General features: G+C 36.8%; 1 protein-coding gene and 1 long non-coding RNA gene across 5 annotated transcripts in view; one reads left to right on the forward strand and one right to left on the reverse strand.

Moving 5' to 3' along the window:
• Nmdar2 (glutamate ionotropic receptor NMDA type subunit 2) overlaps positions 1-22,407 on the forward strand; it is an 850,349-nt gene that overhangs the window by 37,426 nt on the left and 790,516 nt on the right. The gene's annotated exons all lie outside the window — the stretch shown is intronic.
• Positions 2,831-13,104, reverse strand: LOC145681377 (uncharacterized). The gene is made up of 3 exons (XR_014130762.1): positions 12,892-13,104; positions 7,085-7,223; positions 2,831-2,965 (listed from the first exon to the last, which is right to left on the reverse strand). It is a non-coding gene; the product is annotated as an uncharacterized LOC145681377 (long non-coding RNA).

A 22,407-nucleotide genomic window follows, 5' to 3' on the forward strand; every position in this document is an offset into this window, starting at 1 on the left:
AACGAATTTCAAGTACACTGAGAAAAAAAATTGTAGGTGGCATACTTAAAAACGTAGGTTACATTCGTAATTCCTGTAGTTTCTGGACTTAACGTACAACCGTATATAACATCCTGCAGCAAACGTATAGCTGAAAAAGTATGTATTATACGTACTGTCTGCATAAGTGCAATGACGTCATTCGTGTGACGTCATCTGCAGTAACAAGTATATACGGAGGTGATATCTAGCTTTGTGACGTCAGGGTCGTATGTAGCATGTGGGTTAATAATGACGACATACACTGACTATCAGGACGGAGCATGATTTCAAGAAGTATGCAATATACGTTCTGTACGTATGTTTCTTGCGTTCAACCCCGAGACAGCATCTATATTGTACTTGTGCCCCATACGTACGACTAGATACAGTATACGTATTGTACGTATGTATTATACAAATTTTCCTTATGTCGCACACAGCTTGTCCAGATACAGCATACAGAATATCCGTATGCACCATACAGAGTGCATATATGTAGCTTACAGACTGTCTGCATGCAGCATATAGATTATACGCATGTCGCGTACAGGTTGGCCATATGTAATGTATAGATTGGATGTATATAGCTAATAGGTTGTCCATATGAAATATACAGATTTTACCTGTATCGAATACGTATTGCCTTCTTGTAATGTATGGATCGGACATATGCAGGATCTAGAGTGTACGTATAGTGCACCATTATTAAAGTGCTGCAACATACTGCAAAGTGCATGATACATTCTTACTGTAATGTTGTCAAATATTGTTTTACTCTGTATGAAAACAAAAATAGCTTAAAATATGGTTGATCTCCTTTGTGCCAATAATAATAAAATTAACAATACTACACTTTTCAAATCTTAGTTTGGAGCAGTGAAACTGTCCAAAGAAATGTATTTACCTGCAGGGTGTCCTATAAGTTTGGGCTTCCTGCTAATTCGTTGGAAAGCTACTGCAAAGTCAAGTGTTGAAAAGTGACAAACGTTAATTTTAAAATTATGGGCACAAAGCAGGGGCGGATCCAGGACGGACTTCTGGGGGGGGCGGTCGGCGGTAATACTGCTACTTTTAAGAGCTCCAAACTTGTTATGGATGGGTTTATTTATATATAAAATAAGAAAGTTTCCTCTTGTGGGGGGGGGGGCGATCGCACGATCGCCCCCCTCTGGATCCGCCCCTGGCACAAAGGAGGTTAACCATATATTAAACTATTTTCGTTTCCATACAGAGTAAATCAATATGTGATATATTACTGTAAGAATTTATCATATGGTTTGCAGTTAGTTAGTTGCAGCACCTCAATAATAATGCAAAATGCACAGCCTTATACAATCCTATATTCAAACTCAAACAAGATTTACGTACAATCATTTATTAAGCTGTTATCATCCATTGCTTGTACGATATAAAGATTATTTTACCTCATTCTTTTCCTTAATAGTATCTTCTACTAAAGTGCAGTTGTTACCACAAGAGGCCTGAATAGAATTTTCCAGAAATAACTTCTCTGTACATTTTAATTAACAGGTATTTTTTTTAAATGTCGCAATAATTAAAAGTGTGGTGTCAGCCGGAAACGCATTCGCTTACAATATTATTCCTACTCAGTACTCGCCATTAAAAATGAAACACCAAGAAGGAGACTGGGTAGATGCGCCAAAGTTCCCAGGCCGATACCTAATAGTAAGTGCAGAATACTCTTAAACGTTCGCTGTATTCGCTGTGTGACAACGTGGTGACAGCGGAGGCGTTGTGCAGCCATCGACTAAACATATTTATTCTTCCCTGCTATAGACATTCTGCAAATTTGGACTTTCCTGGATGCATCCTTCTTAGTGCAACATTTTAAGGAAAGAGCAATTTAACAGTCTCATACATTGCTTAAAGAAAGAGCAATGATTCTCAGAATTACTCGGAAGATATATATACACAATAATTTAAAACGGTTATTTCAAACTTTGCAATTCAAAGCACGAAAAGAACTATAGATAAAGGAACACTGATTTTAGCCAAATAGTAATTAGTAAACTCAATCACACTCAGTACCATTAGTTGCTTGGTGTTATCCGTAAGTCAGAGATCACGGTATCTCATTTCGTGTAGATTTTTGCATTTGTTTAACGCTAAAAATGTATTTTATCGCTAATTGAACCCAGTACCATATATATACCAACAGGACGTACCTTAGTCACAAGGTGACATGAGTGAAACACTAAACTATTCGATTGACACCTGCGGCCTTGTCAACACTAGAGAAAGTTACAAAGTGATTAAGTAAATACGGAACATAGTTCATACAAAGTATAGCGATGTATGAAGTCTCCGTTTCATACGACTTGGATAAAGGATACATCTGAAATAGCAACAAAGAAATATATAATGATTTCTCTGGATAATTTGGATTAGTCCAGAATTCGAACACACACACGCTGGTAAGTCCAACATTTTTTTTTTTTTTTAACTTCGTTCTTCGGATTCCCAATAAAGTTGACTACTGAAAAGCTGAGTTATAGATTCTGTATTAAAACAACACCTTCGCTAGACATGTTCAGTATACACATTGTCTTACATACAGAACAATACATTAGTTATTAATGCATGTCTGAAATAATAGTGCTTCGTATAGAATTTTACTTCATCCAATCGCAATAGCACAAAGATAAAAAATATTGCGAGGGATAATGTTCTTATTACAGAGAAAAAGAATTAAAATGACTTAACATTAACAATCATTTTCTTTAAACAGAGATAATATTTTATTATAATTTATGGAAGAAAGAAATAATTTGTAGTACAGTATCTTTATTAGGGTTATATATTCGTACAAAATAATGTAAGTACAACTGAGTCTGTCTTCAGAAAGGGCGTACTTTTAGCCACAACCTACACTGCTTCTTTTGACTGTCTTTCAAGCAGAATTCTGGTTTGATGCACGAAATACCTGCAACAAAAATTAGAAAATATTTAAAATGTTATATTCAGTGTGCTTAATTTGGTTGTACTTAACAATACAAAGTATCTTAACATTTTTGAGATTAAATGGACAAAATATGTTCGGTCAGGTATGGACTTTTGGGTTGCACGTAGAAAAACTATGAAGTGTTTATTGATGCTGAACAACAACTCAAAATGTATTACCATTCAAAAGTAAGTGGGTACCTCAATGGTGTTCGGGCTACCATGGGGTACCTAATGTCTGTATTTTTTAGATATATGAAAATATGTGTCTCTAAAATGTAAGGAACTGACATCTGTTTACCGAAAACCTCAACTCGGTAAGCCTTATGGATATCGAGATATGGGAAAATAAAGAGCGACACTACAGAACTGTGGAGTTTGCGTACTAGATGGTGCAGTTTCGGAAACGTAATTACGAGGGCTTACAACAACCTCAAAAGTAGTTTCAATTAAATACACTACACACACGCCCTGATGGGGGTTTTCGGGTACCATGATATTCCCAGAACTCTCATTTCTAAATATTCTAAAATATGTCTTAATAACGTTTTAAAGAACGTTAGAGGTGTGTGTTTACCGAAACCGCAAGTCGGTACGCCTAACAGTTACCGAAATATGGTGAAATAAAAAGCGACACCATAGGTACGTGGAGCTTGCATATTAGACAGTACAATTTAGAAAATTAATTAAAATATGACTATCAAGATATTGTCAAATAAAGGGAGGATCCATATAGTTATGGGGTTTTCGTGTTAGGTGGTAAAATTTCCGAAACCGGTCATGTAAAGTTAATAAGCATCAGTAGCAATTTCATCTTAAAATAATTAGGTATTTCCATGGAGTTTAAGAACATCATGGGGTCTACCAAGATTAAATTTTAAAAGTTTTGTAAAATATATTTTGACATTTGTAAAGAGTATTAGAAATATGTATTTACCTAAAAGTTCCAGCTAGTACATCTAGCAGCTAGAGAGACACCATACAATAAAAGCGTATTAGATCTTGAAATTTCAGAAAACAATTATTGATCCTAACAAAAGTTAAATAAGATGGTACTTATATGGGTTAAGTGAGAACCTCAGACTCGTCAGTACAATTTCGATCGAAAGATTAATTCAGCTCTAAATTTTCTTTGGACAATTCCAAGCGTTCATCGGGCTCTGAAATAAAGTGAACATTTTTTGTCAATATCTAATATAGCAAGCGAGATATAAGGAATTATGTATTTTATGACGTCGTAAAAATAGAGACCCACATGGATTTGTACTTTTGAGTATTTGCTGTAAGAAGAAGAAATTTCAGAAAACAACCGTATATACCTTAATAGACAATTAAATGGGCGGAGGCACAGTGGCTTAGTGGTAGAGTGCTTACCTCTGGTGTATTGGGTTCTTGGTTTGATCCACGGCCAAGTCAGTTTGTAGTGGACATCGTATTCGTGGGTTTTCTCGGGGTACTCTCCTCCCACCTTTGCATTCCATCAATTCTGTCAACAACATTCACTTGCTTTAATCATAATCTCCCTGAGACTAAAATGCATAATCGTGGGTCGCTACACTGAAATATTTCCTTTTATTTAATTTTAAAATTAAATAGGGAGTTAAGTATGATCGTATCTCTACGGGTTAAGTGAATACTCCAATAGTTTCTGCAAAAAAAAAAAAAGATTAGTTAAACACCCTACCACTAAGCTACTGTGTCCCCGCCCATTGAATTGTCTATTAAGGTATATACAGTAGTTTTCTGATTTTTTTTTCTTATAGGAAAGACCCAAAAGTACAAATATATAAAGATCTCTATTTTTACACCATAAAATATATAATTCCTTTTATCTTGGTTACTATCTTAGATATTGACAGCGAATTTTCATTCTTTTGTACAGCTCGATGAACCATTGGAATTGCCTGAAGAAAACCTAGGACTGAACTAATCTTTCGATCGAAATTGTACTGAGGTACTGATTTAACCCATAGAAGTACCATCTTATTTAATTTTGTTGCGACCAATAATTGTTTCCGAAATTTCAAGCTTTTATTTCACAGTGTTTCTCCAGATGTTAGATGTACTAGCTGGAAGTTTTGGGTAAATACATATTTCAAATACTGTTTACAAATGTCAGATTATATTTTCAAAAGCTTTTAAAATTTAATTTTGGTAGACTCCATGATGTTCTAACACCCCATGAAGATATCTAATTACTTTAAGATGAAATTGCTACTGGTGTTTATTAACTTTCCATGACCGATTTCGGAAATTTTAGCATCTAACACGAAAACCCCTTAACTGTGTTGGTCCTCCCTTTATTTGACAACATCTTGATAGCCGTTAGTCATATTTTAATTCAATTTCCGAATTGTAGCGTCAAGTATGCAAGCCCCACATACCTATAGTTTATTCCCCCCCCTAAAAAAATCAGTTCTTTACATTTTAGAGACATGTATTTCCATATATCTAAAATGCATTGGAACCCCATTGGAGTACTCACTTACTTTTGCATAGCAAGGTAAAAACGCCAGTGGTTCTCACTTTAAGTTTGAAAACATACTATTTTGTCTCTTCTCTGAGCATCGTGAATCTGTCGGAGCTGTACCATAGTTGGAAAGACTCACTGATCCTTCCTATAGTGACCATGTAGTCAGAATTCAAAAAGGAGTAGCCCTTGAAGGAAAAACAATATTTTAAAATCCTTGCACCAGTAGTCGTCACCTTAAAATCAAAATGTTCCAGTAGTAGTCAGGATTTTCTACCAGTGTTCATCACTCAAATAACTTGACAATTTATTCAAAAACGCACTGTGTATCAGTTTAGGGTTGAGAATACAATATAAAGTAGTAAGCTTAATAACTTTGCATCACTTTTAGCACTCAAGAAAGAAAATAAAAACGTTTTTACATACTTTTTAAAGCAATTTCAGAAAGAAAAATGTTAACTGAATTCAAAAGTTAACTGTATATCACTTCCACGTTAAGAGTACAATATTAAATACTATGTTTAATAACTATACGTCACTTTAAACTCTCGAGAATGAACATAAACAATTGTACATACATTTTAAAAACAATCTGAGAAACAAAATAAGTTAACTGAATTCAAAATTTAATTATACATCACCTTAAGCTTAAGAATACACTATAAAATGCTGAGATTAATAAAAAATGAAATCTTTAAGTTTAACGTCCCACGGTTATGCCGGTTAGGATAAGGAGACGGTGATAATGAGAAATGAGTGAAATGGTGGAATGAACAAAGTGGGAGGAAACGGGAGAACCCCGAGAAAACCCACGAGTAAGGTGTTTGTCCACCACAAAGTCCACACGGCGCGAGTTGGGATCGAACCAGGGACCCCAAGCACCGGAGGTGAACGCTCTACCACTGAGCCACCGCCCCCCCTGAGATTAATAACAATGCATTACTGAAGAATGAAAACAAAAATGTTTTAGCTACCTATATTGTATTTACATGTTATTTCTCATTAACATTTTTTTTTTTTTTTTGATAACTCATGATCAAGTCTAGGGATGCGCAAGAGAAAAGATTTGAGGTTGTCTCCTCTCGAAAAGGTGCCGCGAAAGTTGTCTCGTCTCGAAAACTGGATCCGTTTCTATTGGAAAAGCTCTATCTTGTCTCGAATTTCGTAACAAAAATTGTCTCGTCTTGTATCGTGCGCATCCCTAATCAGGTCCATAGCCAAAAACTTCATTTCGGAGGGTGCTCGATAGGGCTTTGGGATATCCGAATTTAGATATAGATAATCGATGTCGACAAACTATCGAAACTTGTTCGAAATATCGAAAAATACAGCAATATCGAAATATAAACAATATCAAAAATCGAAAATATAGAAATATGAAAGAGATCAAAAATATGGATATATCGAACAAAAATGGATATATGATCTTGGAATACGATTTGGTGGAATAATGAGGGAGAAAAATAATCATTGATTAAATATTAAATTGAAAAGAAATAAGAGCCTGACGCTCAAATACTTATCTATCCGGCACCCATCTTGATCCCCATAAAATATCATGAAGTGCTTCATTGATTCTAAACCCAATAATAGTAATTTAACAATAAACACAATATATAATTTACTACGCACCTTGAAATGTAGAAATTAATGATTGTAATCCCCAGCTTTCCAATAGACCTTTGATTTCTCCAAATGAAGATTCGGATATCTTGTTTCTTCTCAAGCAATAATGGGTTACAATAATCAGTTGCAGTCCAAAGCCAAGTCACTAAGTTAAGCATAAAAATAAAAGAATTCATTAGTTAGATGCATACAAAATCCTACGCATGTAAATCCGAATCTACTTGTATTAAATTGTAAATTTAAACAAACTAAATTATACTACAGTTATAGTGACATCAAACATACATTAAATAAGGTATACAGGGTGTCTCAAAAGTCCCCTGACATAGGGTAACTCTGTTATTATCAGAGTTACAACAGAATGTAGGAGGGAAAAGCATATCCAATTATGATGTTTTCAATCTAAAGTGAAGGAATTTTTAAAATCGGATGACCCGTTTGCGCTGTACACTCTCTATGCGCCCAATGTGAAATGAAAATGCAACGTTGCCATTTACCTGGACCCACAACAGAAGTGAGTGAAGTTACTGTCTTTTACGCTAACATGTCGATGGCCAGCCCCCGTTTCAAACAGTAACTTCATTCACTTATGTCGTGGGTCCAGGTAAATGACAACGTTGCATTTTCATTTAAAATTGGGTGCATAAAGAGTATACAGCACATTCATCTTGTCCGATTTTTTAAAAAAGTGTTCACTTTAGATTGAAAACGTCATATTTCGAGATGTTTTTCCTCTTACATTTTGTCGTAACTCTGATAATAACAGAGTTACCCTATGTCAGGGAACGTTTGAGACATCCTGTATACATCATAAGAGGTTCCTTTCTTAATTCTACACGGATGTGGTTTCATTGAATGTGAGGTGGGTGATACACATTAGGCCTTTTGGGAGTACGTCACACGGACGACCGTAATTTTGTGTTCAAAATTTTTATGAACTGGTGGGATATGTGATACATATGGCCACGGGCTAGAATTTTCTCAGTATGTCAAATATGCAATCAGATTTCATGCAGCTTAATTTGGTGAAAAGCTATTGCCAATTGAACGTTACATTTACCTCTTTCTTGCAGATGTTGAACCATGCCGTTAGCACGTGAGGAATGGATCGAAATAATCAAACTGTGGGGCGGGAGGAGTATATGTGCAGTGGTTGCCGATTGCAGAGTCATCCACAATGTGACTCTGTGTCACATGTTTCAGTGTCACAGTAATTAACTAAATTTGAGAAGACGGGCACATTCGTAAACATACATCGTAGCGGTTCAAACTCGCGGGACCTTGTTCCTTCCCCATTTTGAACCGGTACATGAAAATGCCATTTACTCCATGTTTGCCTGCGCCGATTTTGAAAATTCCTTCACTAATCGATTTCTCCCGTTGAGTACTACAAGAACCAGTTAAAATCTCGCGGGCCCTTTATTCTTCCCCATTTTGAACCGGTACATGAAAGTGCGATTTTTTTTCATGCTTGCCTGCGCCGATTTTGAAAATTCCTTCACTAGTCGATTTCTCTCGACGAGTACTACAAGAATCAGTTAAAATCTCGCGGTCCTTTTTTCTTCCCATTTTGAACCGGTACCTGAAAATGCGATTTTCTTCATGTTTGCCTGTGCCGATTTTGAAAATTCTTTCAGTAATCTATTTCTGTCTTCGAGTACTACAAGAATCAGTTAAAATCTCGCGGGCCCTTTTTTCTTCCCCATTTTGAACCGGTACATGAAAATGCGATTTTCTTCATGCTTGCCTGCGCCGATTTTGAACATTCCTTCACTAATCGATTTCTCTCGTCGAGTACTACAAGAATCAGTTAAAATCTCGCGGGCCCTTTTTTCTTCCCCATTTTGAACCGGTACATGAAAGTGGGATTTTTTTTCATGCTTGCCTGCGCCGATTTTGAACATTCCTTCACTAATCGATTTCTCTCGTCGAGTACTACAAGAATCAGTTAAAATCTCGCGGTCCTTTTTTCTTCTCATTTTGAACCGGTACCTGAAAATGCGATTTTCTTCATGTTTGCCTGTGCCGATTTTGAAAATTCTTTCAGTAATCTATTTCTGTCGTCGAGTACTACAAGAATCAGTTAAAATCTCGCGGGCCCTTTTTTCTTCCCCAAGCCAATATTTTTTTTTGTATATTTTGAATGTATTCAAGTATGGAACAAAAGTATTATATAATTCCCTTAGTAGGCTTCTCAACTTAATATTTTTCAACTTAAATTTTATTTATTTTAATTATTTATTTTCTTGTGACTCAATATTTAATTGCAATCGTTCATTGGGGAGAAGGGTGGCCATTCTCAAATATATAAATATAGTATTCTTAAAATTTATGTGTTCTCGTACTATTAGTTTCTTCCACTAGACCTGGAAATTGCAAAATTAATACCTGGAAAACCTGCAAAATTCAGGGAAATTGAGTTCCATATTTATGTATGAACACTGCTATTTAAATTTTTTTTTTTTTTTTTCGAATAGGGAGAACTGTACGAAAGGGTGGTTTGAGAATAGTATAACAGTAGGTTTCTGGGAGTGTTGTTCGAAATGAAATCTTTAAGTTTTACGTCCCACTATTATGCTGGCTAGGCTCAAGATGACGGGGTGTTGTTCGGTGGGGGTCAATGTTGCCAATTTTGGGTAAAGTCGCTAAATAAGGGGAATTCGACCTCAACGATAGCGCAGGGTGACCATAAAATTTTCAGTTAAAAACGGGACAGGTTCTTGCAACACTAGACTTTTAGATCTACCTTTGTTCTTATCAGTGCCTTGATATCAGAGTTCCCCCTCTCTCTCTTCGTTACAGAGCGGGTACTTATGAAAAAGGAAAGACACGTTGAAGTTTGTTTAACACACAACCAACTGCTAAAACCTCTGCTGCCTTTCGAGCAGTACTGCGAACTATAGAGTATTTTTAATATAGGGATTTTCAGTTCAATTTTTGCCGCTTTGTTATTATTAATACTTTTAAAAGGAGTAAAGGTACTGGGTTTGTTATTTACTTCTTTCATTTACATAAAACGGGACGAATACTACTTTTTTCCATCTACTGACGGGACGGCCGCGACACGCCCCTAAAACGGGACTGTCCCAGTCAAAACGGGACGTATGGTCGCCCTACGATAACGACAAAAAAAAAAAAATTCCGATTGGAGACTTTTTTGGGTGATTTTTAAATAACGATTTACCTACTTACACATTTAGCGACTTTTTGCTGCAAACAAAATGTTCATCTGTAGAGAAGCATTATTAGTTCAAAACAGTTTTTACGTTCTTTTTTTCTGTTTGTTTGTTTTAATCAGCGCAAGTGATGAAGAGTTTGGAAATACAGCGTACTCACTACTCCACAATCCTGCATTGTTATGTTACCCTTGCCCTCTAACGAAGAATAACTACAAACTTGATGTCCTTTAGTTCGCAGAGTTTCCGTTGAGAGACACACGTAATACATCATTACCGATAGCAACAAGATTAGCTATAGATGCGTGAAAAAAGGCGAAGAAGGTGTTTGTTATATTTGTCCTCTGGGGTCTTTTAATTATTCTGCACTTTTTCTTTTACAAAAAATTGCTTAACGTAAGTACTGTAGTGTTAATTATTTCGGAACTATTTTGACCACAACATGAACAAAAGTACCCGAAACAACCTGAAATGATCCCTGAATTAAAGGATTGGTTGCGCCCTGTTTACAAAGATGTGAATAGAACCAGCGGCGCAAATCTGTCTTCAACATTGGGGGGGGGGGGGGGAGGGTAAGACAATTACCATACTTTTTTTGGCGATGTCCAAAATACTTATGAAGTTGAAAAACAATGTTGTGGAGGATCAGAGTTGTCTTTAGCGTTAGGAGGCTGCAGATTTGAGGCTTATTCTGGGGGACATCTCACGTTCCTTTGTAGCAATCGGACAAAAATCATCAAATTTCTCCCAAAAAACACATTTCAAATCGGATTATTTGGGAGAAGTCCCCCTCAGTTCCAAGATTGGAGGGGACATGTATCCGTCATCCCCCCCCCGGGATTTGCGCCAGTGAGTAGAACATATTGTTTAGTTTACATCTACAACTTTTACAATGCTTATAGACAATGAATTTCTCGATTATTTCTTATAGCGACTTTTCACCCAAAATTGGAGTCGTCACCTCTCGTTTCGCAAACTTATTGCCAACATTTTAGAAACTGGTTGCGGGGAGAGCTACAATGGATGATTCAAGTTATTTCGTCGCTTCCGCTGTGAACCTAAGTACAAGATTCCAAAAGTCACATTTTTTTGGTTCCAAACAATATGTCTGCTGGGTGAAAGCATAGACTGGAATGTGTTGCCTTTCCTACCTTATCTTTAATCCCATAGTAGCTCCTTTCCCAAAGTTAAAAAAATGCAATTCTTCCTTTCTTAATAGTACTTATGACCCAAAGTATTACGTAAGCATTGTATGTTACTTATGTAGCTCACAGAGCCGCAGCTATGGGCAAGCAAGCAAAGCACGTGTCCCGGGCGCGTGGTTGGAGGGGCGCCTAAAAGAGAGGTTATATATTAGTACTTTTCCTGGCGGTATTTAATACTTTTCATCAGAGTGCGAAATCATGAAATCAAAGTGAGAGGAAAAAATGAAATGAAATCTTTGAGTTTTACGTCCCACGGTTATGCCGGTTAGGCTAAAGGAAACGGTGATTATGAGAAATGAATGAAATGGTGGAATGAAGTAAGTGGGAGGAAATGGGAGAACCCCGAGAAAACCCACGCACACGGTGTTTGTCCACCACAAGGTTCACTTGGCGGGGCTAGGATCGAATCCGTGACCCCAAGCACCAGAGGTGAACGCTCTACCACTGAGCCACCGCGGCCCTAAAAGTGAGAGGAGACTGGAGGAGTGAAGAGAGAGAGAGAGAGACAGAGAGAGAGAGAGACAGAGAGAGAGAGAGAGAGAGAGAGAGAGAGAGAGAGAGAGAGAGAGAGAGAGAGAGAGAGAAGAAAACGCTCGCACTTTTACACTTCAAAGTAAATTAAGTCATTTATTTTTTCTGTCCCCCTCCTCCCCCTCCCCTAAGTTCTACTGTCAAAGTAAATAGCTAAAAACACTCCCAGGCCAGAAGCGCATCTACGTTGCAAATTTGATCGAGATCGGTCGGTCGGTGCAAGAGATTAAGAAAAAATGAAATGAAACCTTTGAGTTTTACGTCCCACAGTTATGCCAGTTAGGCTAAGGGAGACGCTGATGATGAGCAATGAATTAAATGGTGGAATGAAGTAAGTGGGAGGAAATGGGAGAACCCCGAGAAAACCCACGCACACGGTGTTTGTCCACCACAAGGTTCACTTGGCGGGGCTAGGATCGAATCCGGGACCCCAAGCACCAGAGGTGAACGCTCTACCACTGAGCCACCGCGGCCCCCGGCCGGGAATCGAACCCGGGTGTCCCACGCCAAAGGCGTGTTCATTAACCACTTAGCCACGAGGGAGCTCATCTGTGAGGCAGTGTAAACCCCCAAAAAAGAAAGAAAATAAACGCACACTGGATGTTTGCGCAACTGAGGATCAAAACATTCTCAATGGAGTATGAGAAATAGTAAACATCAATCAATGTGTGCTTTTGCTTATTCATTACTTCGTTAATACTTAATTCCTTCTAGAAATAGTGAAACAATACTATGAAGAAACACTAATTAAACTAATAACAATTACGTTGTATTTCTTACCATACCGTTTTTACCACCCATAGAATTTCAATCTAGCACTATACTGCATTATCACGCCGTAACGAAAGCTGAAATTCAAAGACATGGCACTCGTTAACTGTTGAAGCTGTGTTGTAGCTACCTGTATATCACGCGGCCTTCGTTGGTACTCCTCAACATAAATACGTCACAGCCCAAAGCCAGGAAACATCACAAACAGAAGACAGGGGCACAAGCAGTGCCTGACACTTCACGAACTCAAACCCACCAAGACTCAACTCAACATGACCTTCAATTACGTTCTAGAAACCAAACCAGTGCTAAGGCACAAACTCACCAACTTCCTATATGAAAACACAAGAAAAAAATCTAACGTTTTGGTTCCAAAGTGATGACATAACAATAATACTAAAAAGGTTTTAATTTTCAGTAACCCAAACATTAATTAACTAGGGAACATAACAAAGCAAAAATAAATAAATAAAAATAAATTAAATTAAAAAATAAAAACCTGACAAGTAAGCTCTCCCTGACTACTTTTTTTTTTTAAATTTCAGTGAGGCTGTAAAATATGTCAATATCTTCGTTATATATATATATATATATATATATATATATATCATTGTAAACAAGTTCTTTAAACAAAAGAAAGCTCTGAGAGCGCTTACCTCTGACGCGGTAGGTCCCTGGTTCGATTCCTGCTCCCGACAAATAGGCTTTTGGTGAACACTGTAGTTGTGGTTATTCTTAAGACTTTCCAGTTTCCTTACATTTTCTTGATTCCACCATTATCATGTATCTCATCGTCACCTTCTCTCTTACATTGATGTACAATCATGGGGCGTTAAACTAAAAGAAAAAAAAATCTTGCAAATATCCTAGTAAAAATGAGTTTTCTAAACTACACTAGTGGCCCCGCGTAGCGTATTCGCTAACGCTCTCGCCTTCGGTGCGAACGGTCCCGGGTTCGATCCCGGTGGGGGAACTCGGTCGAAAAAGTATCAAAAGATTTTAAGTCCAGCCATCCTGAATGAGGTTTCCTTGGCTTTTCCTCATTCACAGCAGGCAAATGCCGGAGTGGTACCTAACATATAGGTCCCAAGCCGTTTTCTCCCTTCCGAAATCCAAAAATGAAAATGAAATCTTTGAGTTTTACGTCCCACGGTTATGCCGGTTAGGCTAAAGGAGACGGTGATGATGAGTAATGTATGAAATGGTGGAATGAAGAAAGTGGGAGGAAACGGGAGAACCCCGAGAAAACCCACGCACACGGTGTTTGTCCACCACAAAGTTCACTTGGCGGGAGCTGGGATCGAACCCGGGACCCCAAGCACCAGAGGTGAACGCTCTACCACTGAGCCACCGCGGCCCCATTTTTCCCCAATCCATTCTTCCCTTCCTTTCCCCGGATAGTGTGATCACCGAGGGAAGTCATCCCTCATATGCGACGGGCTAACAAGGCCATTGATGCCGAAAGCCCAGAAATCTAAATCCTAAATCTTCACTACACAAGGGAATTTTCGCGCTGAAAACGGTTTATTAGCAATTATGTTAAGCAGCCCTGTAGTAAATCTGCACCAAGTAATAAATCGTCACATATAAAACGGAATGAATAAACACATAACATTCATTTTGCTACCTTGAAATGTAAAATGTTTCAAAACATTAATATTCAAAGATTTCTCAAAATTCAGATTCACCCATTCCATTGTCCTCAATCATTAACGAGTTTTACAATAGTAAGAATTGTATTCGTAAACTACATTACTTACTTAGTACTATATTAAAGCAAGTTACACTAAAAGAATATATAATTAATGGAATATTTAACTAAAGTAATAGTTAACTAGTGTACTTACCCAAGCATTTTTCCTTCCTCTCTTCTTTTCCGTTTGTAAACAACCTCGTTTCGCAAGCAAAAGACGGTAGTTCAATGACGTCAGCCATGGCGAAAGAAAGAGGTGTCTATAGGCGGCCTGGATCTCACACACAGATGGACGTATATAACATATAGCTGAAGTATTTAACATACGTATATGTATGTAAAATACAGAAGATTGTTAGAAGTCAGACATCCTGCAGCGACATGATGTAATATCTAAGCGGGTAAAAGGCAGTACCTGTGTAGCATATGGATAAAGTACGCTCCGTACAGATTTCCTTAGTAAACATAACGAATCCTTGTATTTGTACAATATACCGCTGTCCGGATAATGGATTTTTCTCAGTGTACATACTATTTGCTTCCCCACCCCCAAAACCTTCTGATCGCTTTCTGCTGTAGATTAAAAACAGAAAGTTATAAAATAACCACTAGAGACACAATTGGCGCTGCAAACGCGCTGCCCTTTCAACCGCACTTGTGTATGTCAAACAGCGAACTTCCACGGCATTGTGTGCTATCGGTGTGCTATGAATAACCTCTTTTCCGGGAAAGAAAATCTCAATTTCTTATGTAGCTTATCATTGTATAGAGACATTTAAAACACAAAATACATAGTAATATACAGTTTCACGCTTACGTTAGACACATCTTTAGGTACTGGAAAAATATTTATCTTCAAAAGTATTTTAATGTATAAAACCAAGGCTATTGTCATGGCCCATTTTCTGGTATCCCGAACTGCAACGACTTGCTTAGATGCCTTAAAAGTTAAAGCTCGTATTACTTAAATCATATATAAGGGAAGGTTTATAATTCTCTAGTATATTTCAAAGAAATTCAGCGCCCGAGGAAGAAGTTCTATCTTTTCTCTCATCTATTTATTGAAACAGATGTACTACTTCAAGTTTGAGTATTGAAATGGCATAGTTTGGAAGTCTATCATAGATTCACACTATAGAACGAAACTCTCTTTTTGTTAAGAATGAATGATATACATTTTAGGGTCATGAATGATATACATTTTAGGGTAGGGTATTATTCTGCACCCAATAACTAATTGTAAAATACTTCCACCTATATTTTCATTGAGGAAAATGATAGAACTAGATTGATTTTATAAGAGAAAGACCACAGCTCAGGCCCGTATCCAGAGGGGTCTAGGGGGCCAGGCCCCCCTAAATTTTTACTGTCCCCCTCTAAAATTTTCACAGTAGGCTTGCAAATCAACTATAATATGGTGATGAACTATAATATTTTTGGATCGGCCCCCCTAACTTTCACCGGGGCTCCTCACATTTTTGGGCTGGCTACGGGCCTGCCACAGCTGAAGTGTCAGATCAAATCTTAGTGCTACATCAATCATTTCCCTGTTAAACAAGTATAGTTTTATTAAGAAAGTGTAACTTACAACTGTACGCTGAGTTAAGAAGTTTTGAGGAGAGGTCCGGACAGAGTGGACCCACCACCGTGGGCGCGCCCTTGCTTAGAAATTAAAATTTCAGGGTCAATGATAATTTTGGACTATATGTCGTTAACTGCACTACGAATTGTTGTTTGCTAATATCAGAACGAAGAGCTTCATGAGAGAATATATCATAATCAGGTTCAGCTTATTGGTGACGTGGTTCTCGGTTAGCATCTTTTCTTAGGTATTCAAAATTATTAGGTTTCCCCAATTGTGTTGAGAACTACGCCCGACCTCTAACAGTGGCACAATTTTTGTGTCTTCTGCATGCATCTATTTGTCTCATCTGTGGTCGTTTTTCCATTAAATGTTAGTAATGCTGTTAAGTTTCACCGAGACTCACACATCACAAAGTCTTATGAGCTCAATTAAATGATGGAATTAACTGAGTTTTTCATACCAGCCACTGCAACAACCCATTATTATATTTTCTCTTGTGAAAAATAATACATTTGTAAACTTTTATATACACACAAAACTTCAAGTAAATCAGTTTGAAAACTTAATCCATCTATAATCGACAATTGATATTCTTTCCTTTGTAAGGCAGATTATTATTTCTTCCTTTACTGTAATAACGAGTAAAAAAAAATAACCCTTTGAGGAAATTTCACAAAATGTTACTAAAAAATACAATGAGGAAAGATAGGCGCGGGTGACGGCTTGATGTCATGCGTTCCCCTACCTTTGCAGATCCACTTTTACCCCAGCTCGTAATTAAGATGGGGGTTCGAGATTCCTATGTAGACAACATTACTTGTGATTTTAGTATCATTTTCAAACATGCTTTTTCGTACTGTAACAGCATGTTCTAGGTAACAGTTAGTTACATTTTTGTGCAGCAGATGGCAAGCCGATTTTTCTTAAAGTTTTTTTTTGGGGGGGGGGGGCATTGAGATGTGTGGTTGAAGACAAGGCAGAGGTGAATCTAGAAGGTAAAAAACTGAGGGGGGCCACCAATGCCCAGACTATGACAGATATTCATGATTTTACTATAAACTTTCAAAAATATATCAATAATAGCTTAAATTATTTTTGTAACTCAAACAAGTAGGAGGTCTAAGCCCCCCGGCCCCGGGCTAGATTCGCCACTGAGACAAGAGTCTAAGAAGGCATATATGAGCATTTAAAGACCAATTGAATTCAAGTTATGACAAATATTGTATATTCATGAAAAATACACATAACAATACACATATCAATAAAAAATACCTATTCATAAAAATACATGGGGCTTATATCAGCATTGGGGGAACCCGGTGCCTTGGCAGATGCATACAGTAAGCAGCACTGGAAAAAGATATGATACAGTAAAAGGTAGTTTCATGGCATAATCATTCGGATACAAAGGGATAAGCAATTCAGTGTATTTGAGTGAAATATTAAATGTGTTGAACTAAGATAATCAAATGAACGTTTTATGGGAAGCCATTGTTCTACGATAGACCTCATTGGCCGGTCTATGCGACACTTTTTCCTTCTTAAGTCTTCCCAACTTTGTTGTGCGTAAATATGACATATCATATATAACAACTCAGTCGATCTATCTGTCGACTTCATCGCACAAAAAATTGTAAGAGATAAAGACTTAGGTCGTTTTTTATACCATGTATTTTTAATGTTCCAAAAGTACGCTCCATTCCCACCCGTCAATCAATATTTTGGAACCAGAAGTGCTAGATTAAAATATTTCAGGTTTTAATTCTCGATACCCATAGAACAAAATTTGCAATAGGTACCGGTAGTAATTGCAAAGAAAAATTGACAAATTGTTCAAAGCATATTTGGACCTTGATAACTCGATATTTTTTTTTCACATTCCCTTGAAATCTCCGTAACACTCAATGACAAAATAATCTCTGTAAATCGAATGTTTAAAAATTACAACCTTGATAAGTCGAATTTTAAGGATTTCATAGTCATATTTAAAAACCTCGATAGCTCGAACTTTCGTATCTACGAACCTCTATGAGTCGAATATCTATTGATGTGACTTCGATAGCTCGAAGCTATAACCCTATGCTTTTACGTAATTGTCAAAGATGTCCTGGTAATGTCATTGTTGCTACTATATACAGAGCCCGAAGTATGTTGATATGGCATAAAAATATATATCAAACCTGTCCGTAATAGGGCACACTCACATGTTGTAATGATGCTAAACACACTGCCAACAACTTGAATAATACTGTCACTAAACACACTGCAAGAAGACGCTAGAAATATTAATTTTAGTGGAAATAATGCTAGTTTAGTCACTAGACAACATTTAAAAGGTGCTAAATCTCTATTCGAACAATGATAAATGAACCAATTGTTTTTGATAAAAATATCCTCACAAATTTCTAGATCAAGTGACAAAGTGCTACATTGGTAACATTGATAACAAGAGACAAACGACAACCGCCTCAAGTTTCCGCGCATGTGTATAAATTTTTGACGTACAATTATATCATCTCAAACAATGATATAATTGCTCCAATGATCAAAACATAACATACTAATCCGTCAAAACTAATGAAAACAAGGCAGTAGATCATTTTGACATACTACAGTTGCTCACATTTTTTTATGTTCATGACAGACATATCCGTAATGTCAAAAAATCGACATATTTCCTTATGTCCAACATTAGAAGGCAATTCATTTGTACACATTAAAGTATGTCCAAATTTGAAGACATGCATTCTTGTGTCGTTTTGAGTCGTTTCGGGCCCTGTGTGTATGTACTGTAATTGTGTTTTTCTTATGTCTAGCATTTTATTTAATTTTATTTTATTTTATTTTATTTTATTTTATTTTATTTTATTTTATTTTATTTTATTTTATTTTATTTTTTGTTCGCAATGCTAGCGATTAGCCAGCAACCATTAGAAGTACCGGTATATGCCTTCTCTGCGGTAAGAGATTGAAGTATATCACTGGAGCTGGAGCTCAATAATTTTCGATGGTCTAAGGGATGTTCATAGACCTGGAGCAGAATGTTCTATTTTAGTTTCATTAAAAAGGGATTTAGGCGGCACTTTATTCGGTTTCTATTTTATTTATATAATTTATCTGAAACAGGATAGAAGAAAATGAAAAATTAAATATAAGAAACATAAAGTGCACTGTAACAACACAACACATAGGTGCGAGTGAGACAAATGAGAGTTATTTTTTGTCCAGGGGCGACTCTGGACGTTATGAAGACAAACGGGTGCCCAGTTAAGACATGAGGTTCTTACAGGGGTCGATCCAGGATGGACTTATGGGGAGAGCGGTGAGCTATAATACTGCTAATTAGAGCTACTTTTAAGAGCTCTGGGATGGGTTTTATTTATATATAAAATAAGATAGTTTCCTCTTCTGGGGGGGGGACGACTGCCCCGATCGTCCTCCCCTGGATCCGCCCCTGGGTTCTTACTCTGCAGAAAATAACGGTGCTATATAATGAGGAACGATGGATGATGAAAATGCTACAACTGGGTCCAAATGCGGATGATCAGGAAGGAGGGTATATCGGTAAAGTGGAAATAAGAGCAACAAACCGTTTCCAACAGTTTGCGAGGTGGATTGTACAGAATGTGTGTTTGAATGGTAGGAGAAGTAATGGATGTCAGGACTCAAATCTGCTAGTAATATACTTCAATCGTAAAGCTTCAAGATGAAATAGAAGGTGTGGAAAAGGCAGTACTTCAGAAAGCTCTTGAGTAGGACTCGGAAGTTTTATTCTATAGACTAGTTGTATGGCATGTCGTTCAAGTATTTTCAGTTTTTCATAATGAGTTTGGAGGGCGGCTATCCATGCACTGAAGTCGTAAGTCAAGGTTGGTCGTAGGAATACTTTGTAGAGGTTAAGGTTGAATGAAAAAAAAAATTCGAGTTATAGAGGATATATAGTCACTTTTCATGACAAGGGGAGGATCTAGGACGAACTTCTGGGGAGGCGATGGGTTGTAATACTGCTACTTAGAGTTACTTCTAAGAGCTCCAATCTCTGGGATGGGTTTTATTTGCCTAGGTAGATATAAAATAAGAAACTTTCCTCTTGTGGGGGGCAATCGCCCCGATCGCACCCCCGGGATCCGCCCCTGCAAGAAAAAATAACTCGAATTTTTATCTATTTATTTCAGCTTCGAGTTATCGCTGTCCCATGTATTTCTTTTATGAAACTGTAAGTGGCTCAGACATCATTTCCGGCATCAATAGTTATTAAATGGAAACGTGTCAGTTTGTAACGCTAATTTGTAAAAGATTTCGCTACGAACGCCAATAGATGGCACCAGTGCGAAATTAATTTGCAGATTTACGACTGTTGCAACAATTTAACCGAAACTTAAAAGCTTTGTTATTCCAATTTAATTATTTCAAAATTAGACAAGTGTAGTAAACTTATTAAGACTTCAGCATTAATGTACGTATATGTTTATTTATACATTAATATGTTGGGGCGCTTAAATTACAAATTAAGATGAATCGTTTTAATTTAATTACAGTATTTAGAAGCAGATAGTGATTATGCTGAAATGGAAAATGGTTTGCTTCATTTATAATTATTATAAGGGCTGTAGTCACATATAAATTTGAGTACACTGAGAAAAAGAAACTGTATGTTACATTTGTAAATCCTGTAGCTTTTAGACTTAATATAGAGCAAACGTATAACGGAAAACGCATGTTTTGTAATACTTTTTGTATAAGTGTTCCATCTGTACGTACTTTCCGTATGAAACAATGTAGGCGGTCAGGATCTCACATACAAATGGACGTATATAAATATACCTGACGAAGGTAACATAATAATGTATGTAATATAAGGAAGGCTGTTAAACATCCTGCAACAGCATCATGTAACATCTAAGGGCAATACCTATGTAGCATACGGATAACGTATGGTCCGTACTGATTTCTGTAGTAAACAAGAGGATTCCGTATATTTGATCAATATACCGCTGTCCGGAAAACGGATTTTTCTCAGTGTATGAACATTTGCATAATCACAAGATAGATTGAATCCAAACTAAAATAAGTTAAATAAGAACAATTACTGTTAATTACCCGCTTCGTTGGATTAAATTAAGAACAATTAGTAACTGTTGCATTAGTCAGTTACTTTTTACTGTTATTGAAGCGTTCTCTGATACCGGTATCGGTCATTTCCGAAAATTTCTATAATCCTCTCTCTTCACCCTTCCCAAATTTTCGGGGCTGAATTTGGATTTAAACGGCATCAGAAGTGTCACTCTGAACAGCGACAGTATCTCAGCGACCCCGAAAACTATGGATTCGATACTAATATCGGCCATTTCCGACCAGTTTTGCATATACCTCTTTCCCTTCCCCAAGTTGCGAGGCACGACATTGCAAGTATCACTGTTCATCTTGGTGGCCCGAAAAACTATGGATTCAGCACTAATTTATTGATCATTTTAGATCATATTTACATATCTTTCTTCTTCCCTTCCCAAAGTTGCGGTTTTAAATTTGGATTTCAACGGTATCGGAAGTGTCTCGTTCGTCTCAGCGACCCCGAAAACTAAGGATTCGGCACTAATATAGCTAATTTCGATTATATATATATATATATATATATATATATATATATATATATATATATATATATATATATATATATATATATATATATATATATATATATATATATATATATATATATATATATATATATATATATATATTAGGGTGGTCCTTAATTACATGGCAAAAATTTTTTTACGAATTTCTTTGCTCCCAACCCCTAAATTGGTTCCATGTCGGACCCAATTTATCCATGAAAAAAATGGGCTCAATCGAAGAATATTTAACCGACCCCCAAGCGACCTAAAGTTTGAATGCATACGTATCCAATATGTTAATATATAGGAAAAGTCTGGAATAAACCCTTCTTACTTTAAAGCGGCTGAGAAGAAAGGGACCAAATCTTGGATAAAGGGATTGGAAGTAATCCACATCTGACCCTGAGGAATAGCGTGATGGCGGCCATTTTGAAGTCCGCAATTTCGTATTCGGACCCAAAATTTAAAATGGAAATTATGTTTTGTGACATCGTTTTTGGGTAACCTTTCATTATAAAAAGCATATCTTCCTATATTTTCAACTTACCTCTGGTCATTTAATTCTTTTTAGCTTTGAAATAATAGTTTATTATCTTTCAATGTTGTTTTTTTCTTCATAGGTTACTGAAATATGAATAAACTATTACATACATGTAACAAGGAAATAATTATACATGTTGTTATATAATTAGATCCCGTCGAAATACACACCAGCCTATATCCAAATTATTTACATGAAATGAAATTACA

Source organism: Thermobia domestica, chromosome 3, assembly GCF_964235325.1.
Source record: "Thermobia domestica chromosome 3, izTheDome1.hap1.1, whole genome shotgun sequence".
NCBI lineage: Eukaryota > Metazoa > Arthropoda > Insecta > Zygentoma > Lepismatidae > Thermobia > Thermobia domestica.